The sequence below is a fragment of the Lonchura striata genome, chromosome 3 (assembly GCF_046129695.1).
Source record: "Lonchura striata isolate bLonStr1 chromosome 3, bLonStr1.mat, whole genome shotgun sequence".
NCBI classification, from domain to species: Eukaryota; Metazoa; Chordata; class Aves; order Passeriformes; family Estrildidae; genus Lonchura; species Lonchura striata.
In genome coordinates, this window is record NC_134605.1 from 37,029,366 (window position 1) to 37,051,362 (window position 21,997).

Below are 21,997 nucleotides of genomic sequence, written 5' to 3' on the forward strand. Positions count from 1 at the left end.
TCTCACATATAAAATGTCATTGTAATCATATGTTACTGGGATTTATTCTTCCCTATCCAGTCACAAGAGAAATATAACTGATTGGCACTTTTCCAACAATAAAGCCCTGGCCTTGAATCAGGTTTACCCTGTGATGATGATTGCATAGCATTTCTCTTTCAAACCCCCTGTGGATTTACATTGCCTCTTGAGCCCGGTACCAGCTGTTTGATTAGGCTTTTAATCATCAAGAGGCTTTGCAAATCCCAATAATGGGTGTGGAATGCAGCACTGAATTTTAGGTTCTTGTTCCCTAAAATTCAGGAACATGGAATCCACAGCTTAGTCACTAAGCTTCCTGTATTAGCATCTTGAGGATAACTGCTATAAAAGGATGAAACTTCTGTTCTGACTAGGTGCCTCCTGCAATAGGAAACGGGAAACATATGGTGTCATACAATATCACATCAACTTATATTTATCATCTTTGGCTTACAAATGGAGGAAGGTACCCTCATTCACTTGAAGTTGAACGATTGAAGAGTCTTCTTCAGGGAATAATCAGTTATCAGTATTCTTTGAACAAATGAAGTTGGGACTTGCTCTTGGGCCACTGCTAAGCTGACATCCTCTGTCTAGTAAGCTAGTGTTTAGAGGCTTTTGGTTTAGAAGTGTAAAATCTGGGTTAGATTCTCCAGGTGAGAATCAGGCTCACTTGTCACAAGAGCCTCCATATGTACATATATATCCTTAAACTTTTATACTGCTTTCATATCAAATGGGAAAGTGACAACAATGGAAAGATTCCAGCTTTTACATTTGGGAGGAACTGTTTTAGCATGATAAATTGGCAGAAATGTAATCCCTCTTCTGAGGGAATGAATATGATCCCTCTTTTGTGAACATGAATATAATTTTTTGATTACGTAGTGCATGAGAACAGGTTAGCATATCTAGATCAAAGGCAAGGGAGGAGAAGGAAACATTGCATCAAGAATAAGGCTATTGTGGCCATGCAGCTTTGACATGCTAAAATACATTTTTGTCAGAAGAGTGGTGACATCCTGAAATGTGTGCAAACAAATTTACTTACTATATTACTTGAGTGTATTTCTAAGTAAGTTTCTTTTATCTCATCTCAAAGCTGTGTTTACATTCATTTATCCTTCAGTAAAATGCAAACTTATGCATTCAACAATGCGAGTTGAAACAGGCCAAATTATTACAGCCAGTTTACTATGGTATTTTCAGGCCCAAAATGTATTCAGTCATTCTCACTTTGTTAGATAATTAATACTGCAAGACAAAATGTCAAAATATAATTTAAGTACAGTGTATGTTTTTATTATTTTTTAATTTGAAAATATACTAATAAATAATTCTAACAGCACAATTACTTGTGAACACTTACATTATCAGTTATAAAAATAAATTATGGTAGTGTTTTCTATTAATTGCAAACAGAAATGTTTTTGAGAATATATACTATTTTAGAGCTTGGTTGGACGAGTCATGTCAGAAGAGTTAGCAGTGACTGCTCCATTTTCCATGTCATTTATTTTTATGAATGTCAAGTACATATTTGAAGGTAGTTTAATAAGCTTTTTGCAGGAGAAAGATACAATGTGATGCTAAAAGAATCGTAATTATTTTTTTCAAAAGCAACCCAATCAGTGTACTCTGTATAAGGTGGATTTAAAATATTATTGCAGCTATGTAAGCTGAACAAGGAAGTCTGCAAAACAGAGTAGAAAGCAGATTCTGTAATAATTAGCTGTCAGTTTTCAGAGCACATTTTTTCCTTTCATCCACGTTGTATTATGGAGCAGTGTCATCAGCAGACTGATACCAGTAGCCTTCAAGAGATTATGATCAATCAAGTTTAATAGTACCTACAAAACAGTCTTTATCCAGTGTGAGTAGATTTATGAAACATTATCATTTTGTTTAAAAAACATTATCATTAGGCTCAGAGTAATCAGCATAGTAGAGAAATTAATGAGTATGTAAGGTGAGGTAAGTGTTTATTTTTGTTTTGCAGTTATCAGTAACACTGAGAAATCAACCATTTCTCCTGAACTTTGATGTTTGCCCTAGAGGCTGTAGAAAAATCAAATGTATTTTAATTTATATTATTTTCCCAAAATTTAAATGCCCTTGATTGATAACAATATATGCGACAGCAGAGGATACATCTGCTTTCTATCTGTTTCAAAGATCATAGAAGCAGTACATGTTAGGACTCTAGGATGTTTCCTGAGGGATCAAGAAATCTGTACATTTCTAAAGACTGACCTATCACCTTGAAAAGCAGCCATGAAGGAGAGCTGCAAATGCAAGACCCCTGTCAGGTCAACCTGTTGTAGTGCTGACAGGTCTCTGATATAAAACCCAATTTACAGTTTAAGAAGCACATCCATTATCCTTCTGATTTTAAAATATAACATACATCAGCAAAATGATAAAAGACAGTGCTTAAGAATTATGAAAGTCAAGGGCTATTTCATATCAGAAAGTCACAACCTTTTTTGCATATTACTGATTAAAATTACAGGGAATTTTAGTATTCATTTGTGTCTTTATTTCTTCCAGAAAGTTAAGAGTTAGCATCAGTTGAACTTTTATAATTGTAATTCTACTTGTATTATGTTGTTTGGATTAGTCAGGCATTCTATTATGTTACTCTTTTTATTAGTTGAAGAGGTTTTTGGAAGTGTGGATAATTTTAGACAAAGTGATGTGTCAGTTTTTGGGAAAAAGTAGTGCTTTTTTGATTCTAATTAAAAAAAAAAAGCTATATTTTTTCTAGCATTAGGTTTAAGCTTCAGCTCCATTTGTAATTTATAATAGAATAAAATTTTACGTTTTCTGTGTAAAGAAGATCTGTAGTGTCTTCTACTTCAGAAAGTTTCAGTTCTTGAAAAATGGAAGTTTAAAAAAAAAAAAAAAGTCGCTAAAAAGGAAAAGCATATTAATTTTTTTTTACTTTATTACTGTAATGGACTTCAATGTTAAGTTGGGTAACCTAAACAAAACACTGATTATGTTACTGTCATATCCACCAAGGCTGATGGAGAAATAATATCATGGATTTCTAGTATGAAAGCAGCTTTTACTCTTTAGAACAGTTTCCAATGTTGTTTTATGAAATTTTAAAATAGCTGTTTTAACTATGCCTATATTTGATCATACCTTTTTCTTTTATTGCTAGGTAGAGTTGTTTAGTATTACTCTTAATCCTGCAGAAATACTGGGCATAAGATTGCCTAAGTACCTTTTTAAAACTTAGACGTTCCTTAGGAATTAACATACTATTAGTTTCATATTTTTCATGTGCTTTTGATATTTCAAGCATCTGTCCAGTCTGTTTGTAAAGTATTTGCATTTCTTTAAACCATTAGGCCTGTGAATTCCAGAAGGGCTCTAAAATCTTGTCTGCAGTTTGGTTTAGTTTGCCGTCTACTGGTAAGCATTTTAAAATCGTGAATCCGTGCTCTTATCAGTGAACATATATTGTTTTTGTTTTGAGACTGTGTATAAGAGACAGCAATCCAATTTTTAAAGTTGAAATACATTTCATTGGTATTTCTAAAGTCTCAAAAGATCTTCTTATGATTTATGAAGAGACAAAATAATTGTGATTTCAGCTGATTGGCTCAAAATCAATATGTTTACTTAATATGTGTTTGCTGTTATGGTTTGTATTTTCACTTAGCATTTTCTTGTTCCTTGAAGACAGTGAGATATTATCTGATCTAGTTTATGTATAAACAAAATGAAATATATTTATAATTTAAAAGAACTGAGAAAGACACTTCTTAGCTATGTAATCTAAATCGTATTTTAGTTAAGGTTCTTTAACTCATGATGCATATAACTGCATCAGTTTTAGTAAGGATACTATAAAAATCGTTATATAGGCTTATGTACAGTGTGCATATCTTCAGATTAATTGCTTTCTAGGAGCAGCTGCTCTAAAAAAGTAAAAGGAGCCTTGTAGCTGCACCTGAATTTAGCTAACAAAAGCCAGCCCCATGTAGTTAGCCTTTTTTGTAAGTAATTATTGTGATGGTAAAAGAAAGTCATCAACCACAGATAGTCTTTAATTCGAATTCTTCTAAGAATTACAGGAAAACAGACATTCTTTTACGGTAGGTTTTTTATTGGTTATTTTTTGCTTGCTTAGTGTATTTTGTATTTTTATTTTTGTGAAGGTTAAATATAATAGAGCAATTTCACAATAATATAAAAGACTTCTATTCAAAAAAAGTTTAATTTAGAAAATTTTTAATTTCATGGAAATTTTGAAAAATCTGGTTTTTTCTAATAATTTTTGAGAGGAAGAACACTCTGAATGAGTAAAAATTCTTACAGATGTTAGATTCAAACGATTTAAATACTAAAATATAAGATTTACTTTGGAAATTTCCAAAACAAACTCTTCCTATAAAGCAAATTGTGTAATTTTCAGTAAGTAATAGGCTGTTTCCTGGTGATAAAGTTGCTTAGTTTTGTAATTTCCCAAGGCTTCCCTACATGGCTTGTTTGAACTATTGCAAATGTTCCAGAAAATATATTTTTCTTACAGCTCAGTGTATAGTCTGCAAGCAGGAAAAGCAGGCCAAATGTGCTGAGTGGGTCTAAGTGTTGTAAAGCAGGGATTGAAAAAAATTATCTGTCTATGAAAGTGTTACCACTATGAAAGTGGTAACAGCAGTGTTAAGCAGCAGTGACCTCTGGTCTTATATATAATAGAGTAAACGAGGCCTGTAGAGACTGTATGTGAGGTATTTTGTTCATATGTAATATCAGCAGTTGGGAAAAGGTCATGAAGATAACTTCTTGCATTGCATGTAAATCCGTTATACTGCAAGACATATTTAAAGGGAATATTTACCTGGTTTTGTTTGCATTTTCGATTTTTCCAAAGTATAGTTATTCTAGAATAATTATCTTTATGTGAATGTTCCCCTCCTAGGTGTGTTTCCATAAGGACTTAAATTGAAAGAACTTAAAAGTAAAATTTGTTCTAGACTAATTAGTGCATAATGAAATATTTAGGAAAATTTCCAGCTCTAGATTAGTGTTAATTATGTACCCTGAAGACTTGGTCCTGAGCCCATTGGATTTAATTCCCCTTGCTTCAATGAAATTTCTTTCAAAACTACTGAGCCAGCTTTTAATATTTACTGGAGTAGATAGAGTTCAGACAATTAGCAATTTTGAATAGGATTTAATGGGGCATTCAGATGATTTATCAAGCTCTCCAAAGTGTTACACAGATTGAGTTCCTTTGTAGTTGTCTTGTTCCAGAGTGGAGGAAGACATCCCTGTCATTAATGTGTGTGTGTGCCCTGCAGGAAACATTTCCACCAGCTTCCAAAAGCAGCAGTAAATCCTCTCTGTAGGTATGGTTCCATGAGCAGGTGAACTTTGCTGCTGCCTAAAAATCTTTACTGTTTATATTTTTTTATAATTTTTAATCTTCGTTTTGCAGCCTCTCTACTTGTGCCAACTCTCCTGCTCATCTGACACTAGAGTAAGGTGATTTGGCTTTCTAAGGTGGCAAAAGGCTATTAACATTTTTCCCCTAGGTTAGTTTTCTATGAAATTATTCAGATGTATCAGTTCAGGGAACACTCACAGGCACATCATCCAGTGAAAGTCAGTTGCTGGGAATGTATGTCAGGCAGTGTGGAGTGGAGGAGAAGGAAACTCTACCTTTAAGCAGTGATGAGATGTTAGATCAACTTGTTTCTTAGGAATGTTGTGATAGCAAAGCCACTATTGAAGCTTGATTACTTGACAGTAATCCCTCACATGATTTCCTACTTCAGGCAATGGAGCTAAGACTCCAAAAGTGTAGGCTTTTCTATAATCACATCTAAGAATAAAAAAAAAAAAAAAAAAAAAAAAGGCCTGTTAGGATTAGTTCTTTATTAAACCCATTATATTTAGAATTAATTCTTTATCCTCTAGAGGATTCTTGATTATTTTTTCCTTCTTTGTGATACATTCAGTGTTTACTTGGTGTTCTATTCAGGTGTATTGGGCAAAAATGTTCAAGCTGTGCATGCATGAACTCTCTCCCTTTTTCTTTCTCACGAAGTTCTACATTTGTCATAGTTCCTTTGTCATATAGCTTACAATATAATTTATACTGCACAGAATATCTCTGTATTGTTTATTCGCTGTTGTTTTCATTATCTAATTAAATAGTTGCTTTTTTATTTTTCCGTTCCTAATGCACTAGGGTACGTAGACCAGTGTGTTGGACATCCTGAAGTATTTTCAATGTCATTAACTAAAAGCAGGAAAACTATTACAGTGATAAACATTTAATTTATTTTGTATCTCTTCCCCATATTTACTGTTCAGTGGATAATAATTTTTTTTTTCACTTTTCTCTTGTTAGGAAATAATCTATTTCTCAGAAGTTTAACATTCTCATTATTTTCTCTTATTTTGCTATCAGATTATTTAAGGTTCTCATATTTTCTTTAGAAATAGGTTTTTCAGAAGAATGTTAATCTAGTTATTGTGTTAGTTTTTACTGTTATCTCCCAGTCGTGATTAGATTTTTTAATCCCCAGGTTAGATATTCTTCCTTTCTAGCATAAAGGTATCATTCTTTTTCTGAGCTGTTTTCAAAATATCACTGAGAACATTTCCAGTTCTTGTATTTTTCCTGTGAAAATGTAATTTATTGTTCATTAATTAAAATGTCTTTAAGCTGTTTTACTAAACAGGTTGGTATTGCAATACTATTTCAGTATTCCTTGTTTCTTCCTGCTTTGGATACAGCATGAACTAATGCATGGAACTAATTAATCAGCGAAGATGGAGGTGGAGAAGACAAGGCATAGATCAATGATACCACAATTCTTCAGTCTTGAGTGTTTATTAGAACACCACATTTCAGGCAGTTTCAGTCATATGGCATCAAAAATAATTACTGTAACACTTCTGATTCTAAAACATTCTTTGCTTTTGCAATGTTAGGGGAAGATTTTCTTCAAATTTGAGCACTGGAATTTTCTTCAAGGAAGCGGCCACAGCACCAAGCCTGATGGAGTTCAAGAAGTGTTTGGACAATACTCTCAGGCACATGGTGTGATTCTTGGGAATTGTTCTGGCTGAGAGTTGGACTTTATGATCCTTGTGGGTCCCTTCCAACTCAGCATAGTCTGTCATTCTCTAAAATTAGTTGCAGCCTTATACTGCATTTGCACTGGAGCCAAAATTTGTGATAACGTATTTGATTTTCAGAGAAATTTGTTTTTCAGCATCAAATATTCTGTAGAGTCATGTTCCTGAATTTATTCCTTAGCACGCAGAACTGCTAAGATGTTAAACACCATAAAATCTTACTAATACTTGCCTTCTGGATCAGTTTCTTCCCCTAAGTGAAAAGAAAGTAAGCCAGAGGAAGGGAAATGTCTTTATTTTCTGAGATTGCCTTATGTATATGGCTTTAGAATCTTTGAAGAATGTGCATTTCTGTACTATTCTTAATGGTGTAGTTGCAAATTCATAGAACATTATCTCTAGAATCCATAGTAAAAGTACAGGATCTGCTGATGACATTGTACAGCATAATTTCAAAATGAGAAGCTCAAGGTTATTGAATCTGTGCCTTTAAAAATCCTAAATGCATCTTATGAACATGATGGAAATATTTTAAGATAATTATTTCACTGAAAGAGAAGACTACAGACCTTGTTGGAATATTCTGCAGAATATTCTGAGAAAACTACCGAAATGGTATGGAAATATCCATCATATAGTGATAATTGCTAACATTTTATTTCCATTAGTCTTTGTCCCTATGTGAGAATATTTTACTCTGACTCTATTTTTCTGCAGTTTCATTATGTTTAATCCAGGTCGTAGGTTGACATGATAGATAATGACCCTTCTGGGGTTGAAAGGGAAAACACATGGGAAAAAAGAATGCAAATGCATCATTAGAGTTATTGAGGAGTAATTTCTCTTTGCATAACTTTTAAGCAAACTGAAATAACTTTTGGTCTTTATTTGACCAAAATTTATGTCACTGAGCTGTAGTTACTGTTAAGATTTTAGATGTCAACACTTTCAGTAGTTTCGAAAATAAGTTTTACCTGTCATCTACCTCTGTCATTGCTCTAATTTTGCTTTCCTGAATTCACTATGCAGTTACTCAATATGGTTTTGATCTTCACAGAACCTATAGCTTTATGAGTGCATTCTCTCTTTTTCTTCTTATCTGTTGAAACTGGCAAATTCACTAAAAAATTGTGCACAGAGCCATATTTTTTAGCATTGGCTTTTTTACAATTTGTTTGGCTAATTGCACCATTTTTGCCTTTTTCATATTTTTATTTTTTAAAAATATATGTAAATTTCTTTGATAACATTTCTTCCATATACTTTCACTGGTAGATTATGTTCATCGAGTATCTAAAGAAAACTGACAACTGAATGTTTGGAGATTTTTATGTATGTGCTCTTGATTTTGGTAATCTGATTGCCTACTAATGATCCTTGGGATGGCACATGTTCTGCAACTCATCCTGGGGGATGCAGGGAGAGGGTTTATGTTTTTTTCTGGATCTCAGTAAGAAAAGCTGGACAACAAAGGACATGCTAAAATAGCTATTTTAATAGGACAGAATACAATTATGAATGCGGATAGAAAATAAATTTTATGTCCTTTCAGATGCTTGAAACCCTCCTTTTATTCAGCATTGAACTCTCCTCAAAGTGGATTTTCTAATGGCACCTCACTAGGTTTTCAAAATGCTGGTTTTTATTATTTACATGTATTTTTATGTTTATTTTTTAAGCTATTAGTACTTCATGTTTCTAAAAAAGACATATCTGAAGATTTTAATATATGGCATCTGATATCTGATTTGTGCCAATATCAGCTGTGATTAGTTTGATAATCTCTTATGGCTTTTTTAATCCTTTCAAAGACTCTTTATTGCAAACTCCAGTGTCTGATATCAATGTTTTTATTATGCCAGTTACAATCTGGCTTAAGTTTGCAAATTAGTTTTTTTCTAATTGCATGCTCTGCCTGTGCATCTTTCCAGTTTCTTTTGGTGGCAACATTGTATAATCCTTTTGCTGAGATTTTTTGAAGCTGTGAATTTTACCAATAACCATATGATTAATTTCTTCCTTATTTTATTACTAGCTGAAAGTATTTTGATTGATACATGTGAAGTAAAAGGTGACTGATTACATAAACCTGAAATTTTAGAGCCTTTTTTTTTTCAGGAATAAAGGAAATAATACATTGCAAGGAATTTGCTCAATGAGTTTACCTTCTGTTAATTCAAAATTGTTTATGAGACTATCTAAATTCCCTTACTTTTTTCTATTGTACTGATTTGTTGTGTAAATATTTGCAGCAATTTAGCAGTGTATTTTTAAAGCAGGCATTTGGTTTATAATAAAACACAGTTTCAATTAGGTAAACCTTCTAAATAGTCTCTTCAATCCATCTAAGTTAACCATCTATTGGGAGACCGTATTTTCTTTGGTAAAAGAAAGTATAATTGAGAGCAGAATCTCTACATTCAAGACTTTGAAGAGTAAGTTACAACTATGGCTATTTTGAAATGGAAAATAAAACATGAAATTGCAAGTACTTGGGTACATAAAATGCAAAATGTAATATATGATCAGCTGGAGATTTTCATTGTTTCTAGTAATCTCATAAATTCACCAAGAGAGCTCTTGTTACATGGATGGGTACCAAATAATTTTTCATTACATTACAGTACTTTTTCACAGAAAGAAAGTGTCCCAGAAATGTAAATGTCCATACACCATCTTATTAGAAACCAGTTCCATGTAAATTTGTAGAGAATTCAGTATGAAAAAAAAAGGATAGAAAAACTGAGCTAAATCTTTGTAACCAGTAAAATTAAAAACTATCAGCTGGTTAAAGGAAAAAAGGAGGCTTAGAAGATGCCTTATCACTCTCTCCCTGAAAGGAGGGTGTAGTCAGGTCAGTCTCTTCTCTCAAGTTAAAAGATATAGAACAAGGGGGAACAGCCTCAAATTGCACCAGGGGAGGTTTGTATTAGATATGAGGAAATCTTTTTTCATCAAAAAGGTTATCAAGTCCAGGAACTGGAAGGCTGCCCAGGGAAGTGCTTGAATCAGCATACCTGGAAAGCAATATTGAAAAGACATGAACATGTGGCACTTAGAGACATTGTTTAGTGGTGAACCCAGAATTTCTGGGTTAAGGATAGGACTCAATGATCTTAGGGATCTTTTCCTACTTCAATGATTTTTTGATTATATTCTATGATTAGCTGCTGTGCTTTATTCTGATTTCCATCAGTATTATTATTGGTTAATCTCAGTTGATGCCTGAACTGTCAAATACTGTATTGTTCAAAATTAATTTCTTCTTAAAAGGTTAATAAATCTGATAAGTAAATAATGGTTACGGCTCACCTGTCTTTTACATTTTTACTTCACAATTCTCCAGCCATCTTTTCTTTCTGAGATGGTGTAATTGATATGTATCAAATAAAATTGTTGGGTTTTTTCCTCAATTTCTGTGTAACTTTGAAGTTGCAGTTTCTGTTACAGAGCTGAAGGATGGCTTCTATTTTGATTCTGTTGGTTGTATAAATTAGGCTAATTAATGCTATTCACCCTATCAGCAAATCTTACTGCTAGATTTTATATATGTTGATTGAATTTGTCAAGAAAAATAGAGCTAATAATAATTTTAATAGGTTAGAAACAAAGCTTTTTACTACAAATCTTAAGTGTCTTTACAATGATTATTAATGCATAATGTTCCATTACAACAGTCTCTTTGTTGATCCTTAGTTCTGCAAAGAACTCACTCTTGTTGTAAATTGAGTTCAAGAAGAAAAGATGGATGAAGCCTAATGTCTTACTACTAGTTTCCAGTTGTCACTCTGCTGGGGTTTCAATTGTACTTTTTACTCGTTACTGGAAAGAGCATTTTTTCTACCCAGAAAGACAGAGAAAACTATGAAAATTAAAATATATTTTGCCATGTAGAGAATCATGTTCAAATTTCCAGTTATCTTTCAGTATCCATGTTAGTTTACTGGAAACTGGCTCCTCTGACAGAAAAAAATGGCAGATGTAGCCTTGTGAGAGCAAACTATGCAATGTTGTTCAGAACAGCCAGATGCCTTGCAGTCTTTATCCTAGTGTCCATATTTATATCTAGCAGCAAGATGGACATTGAAAGATGATTTTTTCAAATGACCACCAGAAAAATTGCTGATATGTTGAAAAAGTCATATAGATTCTAAACTGAGGGGTAACGTCACATCTATTGGAACTTTGTTTTCAATGCTTCTTCAAACAGTCCTTCATTTCTCTATATTGGAAGAGCTTTTTTCATAATCATGAAGGCTTTTTTCTTTTTATTTTTTCTTTTTTTTCTTTTTTTTTTTCCAATTGTATGTGGAAAAACAGTATGGCAAGATTGAAGAAAAATAATTGTAAAAACGTCCAAATCTCAGAGCTATAATTCTTGTTCATTTATGTTCATGGAAGAGCTCCTTTCTGACAAGCTTTTGTGATTTTTTTGATTGATTCTCTTGCAGTTTATGTGGAGTAAAATTATTCATATTTCTGTTCTGGCACTTAAAAAGCTACCTCCTTTTCCCTTAACTCCATCTTACAACTAGATTCTGTTAACTGTGTTTCTTCTATCTTTTGTGTCTTACCTCAAAAGTCTTCTAGGTTCCAATGGAATAATGCTTTGTGATACTGAAAATTTAAACTTTTTCTGGAATTTTTTTTTCCTAACTACCAGCTGATCTCTTTAAAAATATTTTCCTTTATGATTGAAACAACAGAAATGTTTTTACTTTGATTGGCATGGTCTTTAAATTTTATGTCTTGAATTTCAAACTAGGAGTTTAATTATCTAAGAGATGCTGTTCTGAGAGGCTGCAAGGATATACAGAATTAGAATAGACATAAGTACCTGTGTTAGGAAATGAAGCCCCAAATAAGTAATGGAAGCAATTGTTAGTCTAAATGTGTCACAGGAAAAGAGAGTCTGAACTTTCTGGCAAAATGTAAATTTGATTAATAAAGTACTTAAAGCTTTTTTTTAAAAAAAGTTTTATAAACAAGGATTGCATCTGGTAGCACAGTAAATAAATGCTGTTTAATCTGAATTACAGCCTAGGTCACCTGCATTCTCCATCAGTTGCTGCACTGAGATTTAATAGCAAAGCCTCCAGGGCAAAGTTACCAGATTAAGCAGCCTATGAAATTTCTTTGAGCTATAGAAAAATATTGTGTGTGAAACCAAGAATTTGTGATTCATTTAATTAAAGTCCTAGCAGTCTAATAAATAAATTAAAAAAAAAGGTCTAGATAAGAAGATGTTTACATGGAGTAAAATTATCCAATTATTGCTGCTTATGCCCAATATGGAAATAATTGAAATTTATACACACAAGCTTTCCAGTATCCATGCCTTAAGCTGATGTTGTGCTCACCCTTCTAATGCATGTCTGCATTCTGAAGTCAATGGTGCTATTCCTCCCTGCAAGAAACAGATCATCATCCCAGCTTTTTTGGTAGGAGGAATGTGATCTTTTGTTGATGACCTTTTCCTATAACCAGAGGGTTCCCCTTGGATATGTTTGGCATCACATTTATATGATAGGAAACACAGCTGACTTTTTCTTCATTGCCACATTATATCCAAATTTACTATAAATTATATGGTTTGCATATTTTGTATACTTGTTCTTGTCTGGTTGGACAGTGTTTAAATCTATCAATATATAATCTTTTTTTATTCTTTATTGTCCTTACAAAGTGGTGATAATGATTCTGTAATTATAATGGAATTGTATTAAGCATGCAGAGAATATGATTCCTTGTGACTGCCTACTTTCCAAGAAGTTTAGTGAAAATCAAAAAAGATATTTTTTTCTGGATTGCATTATTCTGTGTAATTGTAGCAGTTTGTTGCTCTTGGGACTAGATTTTCTGATGCACTCTAGTCCTTAAGGAGCTAGCAGTCGAGAAATAAGAAATGTCCAGTAAAAGCTTCCTATTGCTAATTACCAACATTAGCAAGTAACCTATTTATCACTATAGTCTATAATGTATACTTTTCAACTCTTAATGTGCATAGTCATGAGTTGTGGGGTTTTTAGAACAATTACTCTTGACTAATGTATAAAGACAGTAATATTTCACTTTGATGTACCTGTACAGTATTGATACACATTTACATTTGGGAATTTCATTAATAGTTTTATTATTAATGCCCTTTCCTAGATGCTGTATGGAGCAGTTTGATCATAGTTCCACCTTAATTTATTTTGGTTTTTTTCATTTTTTTATTTCTTTGATAAATTTCAGAAATACATTTCTGAATAATTGGTGTCCTATTTGGTACCCTGGAGGTCAAGACACTGATCTTTATTATGAAAATCTTAGATTTTTTTCAGTTATAGCAGTGAAATTTATGCATTTGGGATATGGTTTCAACTAAAACAATGTTTTCAAGGGTTCTAGGACCACATATGAGAATGAAGATTTAAATAACTTGATTAGAGCAGTCCCATTGAAACTGGATACCTTCATTCCAATCCCTGCTCAGAATACCATATATACCAAAAAAAACTGCATCAGAATATGCTAGGAAATAGCATCCCAATATACTAAAGTCTCATAGATAAAACTTTCCCTTTTTTTCTGCCACACCACTTGTGTAAGGAGTCTGTACACTATAAATTAGTAGTGTAATTTTAAACTGAATTGAGTATAAATGTGTAGGTTACAACACAAGAAAATGAGGTGAATTAGACATAATTTGACTGAGAAATGGCATAACATCTAAAATAATCAGTTTAATTCTGCACATTTACATACTTTCCAGTTTCTTCTAAGTAAAAATGATCCTTGTTAATTTTTTAGAATTTTCAAATTATCAAGAAATTAAAATTTTCATTAAGTTTTATATGTTCACTGTCTAGGTAGTTAAGACAAAGTCTATTTTGCTAATAATATATGCTGAAGATGCCCTGTTTCTGTTCTTTGACTTTCACCCAAGAGAATCTTCATGCATCCTGTTAAGTTCAAAACTTGGAAAGGTTGGGATTCTGCTCCTTCTAGCACCCTAGAAATCAGTTCTGGAGATGATGAGGAGTATAAGAAGAGGAAATAATCATGATAAGGAAAAGAAAATAAGTAGTTGGTCATATTTTCTGGCAGAGGAAGAATAAAGCTCTACTGTGGGGATGTTTTGAGTGTAAAGAATGAAATGAGCTCTCAAACTTTTTAAAACCATGTTTTTACTAGCTAGATAGAATATGCCTTCCTGTACAAAAAAATCTTCCTGAGAATATTCCCGTGAACCACAAAAAAACTTAGGTCAATCTTCTGTGTTATTTCAAGTCTAAGTGGAATAAAAAATGTATGCAATAATGAAAAAAATGATGCCTAGCTGAATCTCTAATCACATAAATGTATAGGACAAGAAGGCTAGCTGGAAAGCTGCTGAAGTCATATTTTAAGGTCTAATTACCTTATGTGGAAAGAAACTGAGGAAATTACAACTGAAGCACTTGGAAAGCCTATGGCCGTGAATGATTACATTGCGAAAAGGAATCTGTATGTCAGACTCCTTTCAAAAATGGCAAAAAAGGCCCCAAAACCCCTGTCAGTACTCTCCAGTCTAATCAGCTTACTGAAAAGAGAGAGATTTGTAGTATTTTAAGACATTTTTGGTAGCATGACAGAAAAAATGGAGCACAAACTATAACAGTAAGATTTTAAAAAATGGGGCAGGCTTTGACATTTAACAAGAGTTAATCTAGCTGTACTTCACTATACACCTGAGACATCATGATGTCCAAGGAGTTATTATCAAGTCTTTCCCAAACAGTCTATTAAAGAATCATGGTAAAATTCACAGTACATTACTTTCTGATACTTGTGAAGAAAACAGTTTCAGGAAAGAAAAAGAGGGAGTCGGGCTTCAGAAAAGGTCTTAAGGAAAAAGCAATTAAATAGAGTTTAAGCTATTTCTTAAGTCATAGCAAACATAAATTGAATCATTGTAAAAGAAAATCTTGGGACTTTAAATAAACTGTATAGTTTATTTAAATTATTTAAACTGTATAGTTTATTTATTTATTTATTTATTTATTTATTTATTTATTTATATATAGTTTTATTTATTTATTTAGTTTCTATATAGTTTTATTTATTTAAACTGTATAGTTTATTTAAAACTTGTCACTGATGATTAACAAATGTCAGCGTATGATTGCCAAACTAAACAGTGCTGAAAAGTATGAAGATCATAACTTTATGTAAGGATTTTTTTTAATTTAAAAAAATGGTCCCCCATATATTCCAGACCTCAAAGAGACCACAGAATCCTCACAGCCCTGAATATGCAGCAGATTGATTTAGCCTACAGTAACAATGCTGTATGGATTAAAGATGCTGCATAACAGCTTCAGTGTGAGGAACAGCTATATTGGATAAATAGAAATGGTAATTGGATCCTACAGAGAAAAACTTTTTTTTTTTTAATATTTCATATATTTTGGTCCAGATTAATATATTTCCATGCAGATTTAGTATACTTCAATAACTTCCAGCTGTCCTGAAATTATTAACATCAATATAATAAAACTTTATCATTACTTTTAGGTATGAATAATTATATTTCAGATAAAGGGGTTACAAGCAAACAGTCTAGGTAGTGATGGAGATTGACACAAAATATTTGGGGAATATCAGTTACTACAGAAAGTGATTAATCCTGCATTGCCAATATGAAAAGCATTTAAAATAACAAAATTTTGAAAGCAAGAGCATTGTGACTTTTGAAGGATATATTTCTCCTTTCATAGTCACAACCCAGCAACTGTCAGCATCTGTGAAGAAATATTTTGTGAAAGCTCCTTTTCACTTACATCCTACAAATTTGACTTCTATGAGACAAAATATATGAGACAAAAATTTCACCAAGGAAAATCTAACTTTTCTTGGGAGATTTTTTTTACCTATATGCCAAGCAGACAAGCAGAGATTGTTAAAGCATTTTCAACTGCATACAATATGAATTAAAAACTATTTGCTTCCTACTAGTGTTCCTCTTGTGGGGAAATGATTTGAATTTAACATCAAAGAAGTCAATTGATCAGTTGTCCCTGCTAAAAGGACAGATATCTTTGCAGGTTAATAAATACCTTTATGAGCAACAGTAGCACTGACAGTAAAAGAATCTCCCCTGCATTAAAATAGCTATCAGGAAAATTTTAGAAGGCTTCTAGATTTAGTGGAATTGATGCACTGGAAAACTTTGTGAAACTAACCGGGCAAGACTGTATTCATCTGGACTGGAAGGAAAGAAATATATTAGTAGAGAAATATATTAGTAGTTGTCACTCTTCTCCCTTTGCATCAAAGGAAATTGTTTGGCAAGCATCAGGAGAGAAATTTTAATTATATGAAATAATTACATTATATTCCAGTAGAGAATAAGAGATGAAGGACCTTCCAAGTGCAAAGTGCTGTAGAGCAGCTTATAACATAGGCACATCTGTCTTATTGAAGCGGCTTATCTCTTCCCCAATCAAAAATTACATTTCTTGAGGTGGTGAAATAGAGTAATTCTGCATGCAGCTTATGACTTACTTTCCGTAGTGTCTCAAGGCAATAACAAGATACAGTATCTTTGTACAAAATCATGTGTCTAATTCTTCTTTCAAGTGGTAGTGCTTTGGAAGCATTTGTCATGTTTGCTGACCTATCAGTAGTTTCATTTGGGGGTCATAAAATTGATTTTTCTCAATTTGACTTTTGAAGTTATGAGATGGGCTTTGATCTGTTGTCCAGATTTGTGGAATAGCCCCAGAAGCAGCTTCTAAGTGTTAGATGTGGCACCATTTAAAGCATATCAAGAGTGGCACATTTGAAGAACTATCTCCCTGTTTCTTTTTGGATATAAAAAGCTTTTATCTGATGCATGTTGAGGGATCGAGTTCTTTTGATATTGAATGCTTGTGATATTGATATTAAATAAAAAGAATTAATGTGGAACTCGGCAGTACCTACTGGGACATCTTACTGTGCCTCTCCTATCATTTGAAGTTTGTCATTCAATTTTTGGTATGAGTACATAACAAAATCAAAACATGATTGCAGAATGTATTAACCACCTAAGTCAGTTTAATCAAATTAGGATCAGTAAATTAAGAAGAGCAGGACAAGCTTTGCTGCTTATTAGCAGTCTTGGGGTTGCCTAGATGAGGTTCTGATTGTTAACACTTGCTAAGATTTGTTTCCAAATCTTTGGTACTGCAATTGTGTTTAGTCAACACTCTGTGGATGTCACCAAAAACTATTATCATCCTATTATTCTGTTGTGTTGGTAGATAACTGCCAAAATCTTGATGTTTTCTCATGGGTTATTGATGAGATTGTTTTGATGATGGGATTGTCTGTATTACAAATGTAGAAACAAATGCAAGGCACTGCTGTGTGGGTTGACACCAAAAGCACAAACTGTGGTTCATAGCTTCTTCACCTCAACCTGATCACCAGGCATGAATTGTTATCTAGGCAATGTTGTGTCAGTGCCTGTCCAGTCAAGATAAGAGCTTTATCACACAATGAGGAAGAGACCCTGCAGCTGACTGTTCTAGTAAAGTTTTGGGTGTCAATGTGGCCCTGAATAGTGCTAGGTATATTATTTGGTCTTTATTTTTGAATATTCCTGCTAGCTTGAGTATTCTTCATTGCATAGTTTGAATTTATTTCATATATTGCATTTTGCTTGAGGTTGACATTAGCATTTGACCACAGCTTCTGGCACCAGTACACAAGGAAATGAATTATGATCTTTCCCATGGCGAAATAAGTGGATTGCTAGTTGAACTGTGCTGCATTAGCAAAGTTTAACACCAGTACAAGAGGAGGATGAGACAAAGAGTTTGTTAGTGATTACACAAACATTTCCTTAATGCCATCACCTTTACATCTCCCTGAGCCAGAAGGCATTAATAAATTCTATTCTTTGAAAGCAGTGCAATTTTGTACGCATATTTTATTTTGAATACAAAGAATGGATATTTATGGTTTTATTTTGAAAATATAATTTTTCAAGGTGATAATACGGCATTATGTTTTCAAGGAAGCCTTTTTTAAGTAAGACAGTTGAGTGGCCATATAACTTTTGATTCCTGTAGCTTCAAAAATAAATTTAATTAAATATTTTTTGTGTGGAGAAAATATAAAAGGCTAGGGTTAAATTCCGTTATTCTTGTAAGAATCATGGCAGACAAAAATTGGAAATAATTTCTTTCTTCTAAATGCGTTAGTCTGGGTTAATAAGAAAAATCTTTAACCATTAAATTTGATTACATCATTTTTCTTTTTTTTAAAATATAATACATGAATTGTTATATAAGAACAGTAGGATCTCAGTCCAGTTTTTGTTTGTCTTAAACTGCTCATGAAACTAGTGTTAGTTTTCACAAAAATGGCCAGTTGTCCTACACAGACATGTTTAGGTCCCTGAGAGTGCATGGAGTTTGACACTCAGAGAATGAACAAAATTCAGTCTTCAAATATTAATCACTATTTAAACCTGGCTTAACAAAAAAAGTTTTAGTCATTTTACTAATGTGCCTTCACTGAAAAGTTTAAGAAAGCAACCTGGTAAAACAGCTTTCAATGCCCATGAATCAGTGAAAGAAATATGGTCTTTCTTTTTTGCTTAATGGCTTGCATCTTTTATCTTACATAGTTCAATGGCATAGAATTACAATAAATTAGTTTTGCAATTATCAAACTCTTCAACTTCTCTTTGGCATTTAACGAACCTCAGAATCTGTTTATTGCTTCATATACTTTGCCATCACGAACATTAGCCTTTAATTAACTGGAACTCTAATCTTAATCTTTCTCAGTATATTGCAATGAAACATTTTTATTAACTTGAAGAAGATAGTATTTGTTACTATTTTTCTAATAAATGGAATACTTTCAGAATGACCTTTTTATCAGTAATTATAACAATATAAAATGTAAGATGGCAAAACTCATTATACCAAAGAAAAGCATTGTCTGATTAGTTTTTGTGTATTTCACTTAGCTACATAAAATCACTAAGAAGCCTCAGCTGAGAGAGGCCTATAGAGATCATGTGATCCAGGCATAGATCAGGAATTGCAAAAAAGTGAAAGAATAAATAATACACATAAACTTTTCCTCAGGCAAATTTTGTACAGCTAGAATGACCCAAAGCAGTATTTGCATTACAGAATAGTACTCCATGGTGGTCTCCCTAGTAATGAAGCCTGAAAAAAGAAACTGGTTGTAAAAGCTAAGCTTTTTTTGCAATACTGGCTCAGTGCAGCCACTTAGCAAAGGTTTCATCAACTAGATTTGCCAGATACAAATGAAACAAGTTTTCTTCATTAAATAAAGGAGAGCACAAAAGTACGCTTCAGTCATGCAACATTACTGTAACTTCAATGCAGGGACAGTTCCACTGTCTTCTTGATTGCTGATACTTCCTTGTTCTAGATAGATGTTAGGCTCATTTCTGTCTTGATAATTTCATTCCTTTGAAGTTAGTTGCTCTTCCAGGTATTTAAAGGTCTCTGTATCTATTGCAGACCAATATGACAAGAAAAGTGTCTTTATGACAAAGGGAAAAACAACAGATCTCTCTGTTGACACTATTTTCAAGTATTTGTTACACTGCTGCTTCTCCAGCTGGACACAGTACTTTGGTAGTTATACAGTGCAAGAGGTGTTCGGAGTGTAAAAAAGTCCATGTTCAAGAGGAGGCAGTAATGGCATGTAATATTGAAATGAGAGATATGATAATAGATGAAATTTATTAATGGAGCTTCTAAATATTTGGTTTTAGGAATAATTAGTTATTTAATATTTTCATTTAAAAATCAGGATTGCATAATGAAACGTATATGACATAATGCTTGAAGTTGTTATTAAGATAGATGAAAATCATGGTGTGACAGATACAAGTGGATGTCTTCGACAACTGATTTAATGGAAATGTAATTAAATATTATAGTAAAAATTACAACATAATGTACTTAAAACTAATAAGAAATTATATTATTAACATTGATCTCATAATCTGAAAAAAGTACTTGCTGTGGCAGTTAATCAATGGATAACTATAAGATGCCAGTATGATGTCACCATGAGACTAAATGTAAGGCTGAGAGACCTACCAAACAGACTGTATTACGTGAAAAATAATACTCATTGTATTTATGATTCCTGATAAGGATTTAGTCAACTTGAATGATACCTTTTTCATCAACTTTTCCAGTCACATCTTGAATGTAACAGAAAAGTTTAGTGTTTTCAACACTGACTTTCAGACAGGAGTTCCATAAATCCACTATTTTCTGCATGAATACATAACTACTTTTGTTTGTTCCAAGCTTCTTACTGACTAGATGTTTTTTTATGTCCCATGCTTTTACTGAAGGAGATAGTGGAAAATCCGCCCTTATCACCTTCTTCATAATGTCATGATTTTATAGTTCTTTATTTTGTTCTTCCATAGTAATCATTTGCTCACTTTATTCTGTTATTTACCTTTAGTCATTATCCTTTTCTGGACCTTTTCTAATAATACCAATACCTTTTTTGAGATGGCAGATCAGAGTTGGTGTACTGCTTAAGATGGAGCTTCTAAGCCTTCATGTAAGGACAATGTACAACGAAGGGATTTGATACCAACATACCTTTAGTCCTTCTAGTATCTTTGTTCTTGGATAAAGAATAGGAATAAATTTAATTAACATAATCATATTTTCTAGAAAATTTGTAAATTGCAGTAGGAAAAGTATTGTAGCAAATATACTAACATGAATTGGGAAGAAGAGAATGTCTGGTATCAGAGAAGATGTAATTTGAGATTGCATTAGCTATAGCTAATTATGGTAGTTGGGTAGAAAGAATTCAGATTGTATCTCATGCAGTCAAGACAACATATTCTTTATCAATAATTTAAGTTAAAATCTAACAGTGACCTCTCATATTGTACAGAAAATAATGTTTTAAAGGATGTATGAAAGACCTGTTTGTGAATAACATACAAAAGAACAGAGGTGCTTTTCCAGTGGCCTCAAAGTGCAGTGATGCTTGAGACTTGCCTCAAATGAGGAAAAAAAATAAACACCAAAAAAAAGAAAAAAAAAAAACCAAAAAACCTAACAAACAACCCACAAAAAACCAAGTGAAAGTACTTACATTGGTGGCATAGAACAAACTTTTCCTCTGCAGAACAGCAAGTGGAGGTTTATTTACATTGGTAAAAAAATGCTTTTCTTTGAGTATTACTCTCAACTGCTACAGATGTGTTTACTAAATGAAGTTACAGCTCTGCATATCAAATCCATTTTCACTGGACATGATCTATCAGGGACAGCAATATGCAACAACAGGTCACAGTTTAGTAGCCCTAGTTGAAGCAATTTGTAGAAAAGTAGAGTGTTGGCATATCAATAGTGGACTCCTTTACCTAGGTCAGTAGAAAATTATGTGAAAACATTTTGGGGGAATAAAGTAAAATTTAGATCAAGTAAAAAATTAGATCTATAGTCAAATTTAGATCTGTAGTTAGCAGAGTTAAATTACAGAAGAGCCCAAATGAAAAAGAGAATGTTAGAAATTTACATTCTGTTCACTGGCAAGCTGGATGTCTGCTAGAAACTAATGTAAGGGTCACTGAAGACAAATAGAATAAAACCAAATACTGGGTATGGTTTAGGATCATTGAAGCTCTCACCTTTTTTTTTTTTTTTTTTCCTTTTTAAATGACACATTCTAGCATTTTTGACAAAAGAAACATGCAGAGAATTGTAGGAAGTTCTTATCCCAGATGTACAGCTATGGAGTTTCACAGTGAAGAATCAGTTGTCAAGGGCATTTGAGATTAGTTTAGCTCTCTTAGACTCTCTTAGCACTTGAGATTAGCTTTGTT

General features: G+C 32.8%; 1 protein-coding gene across 3 annotated transcripts in view; it reads left to right on the top strand.

Annotated features, from left to right (window-relative positions):
* PACRG (parkin coregulated) overlaps positions 1-21,997 on the top strand; it is a 215,198-nt gene that overhangs the window by 26,463 nt on the left and 166,738 nt on the right. The gene's annotated exons all lie outside the window — the stretch shown is intronic.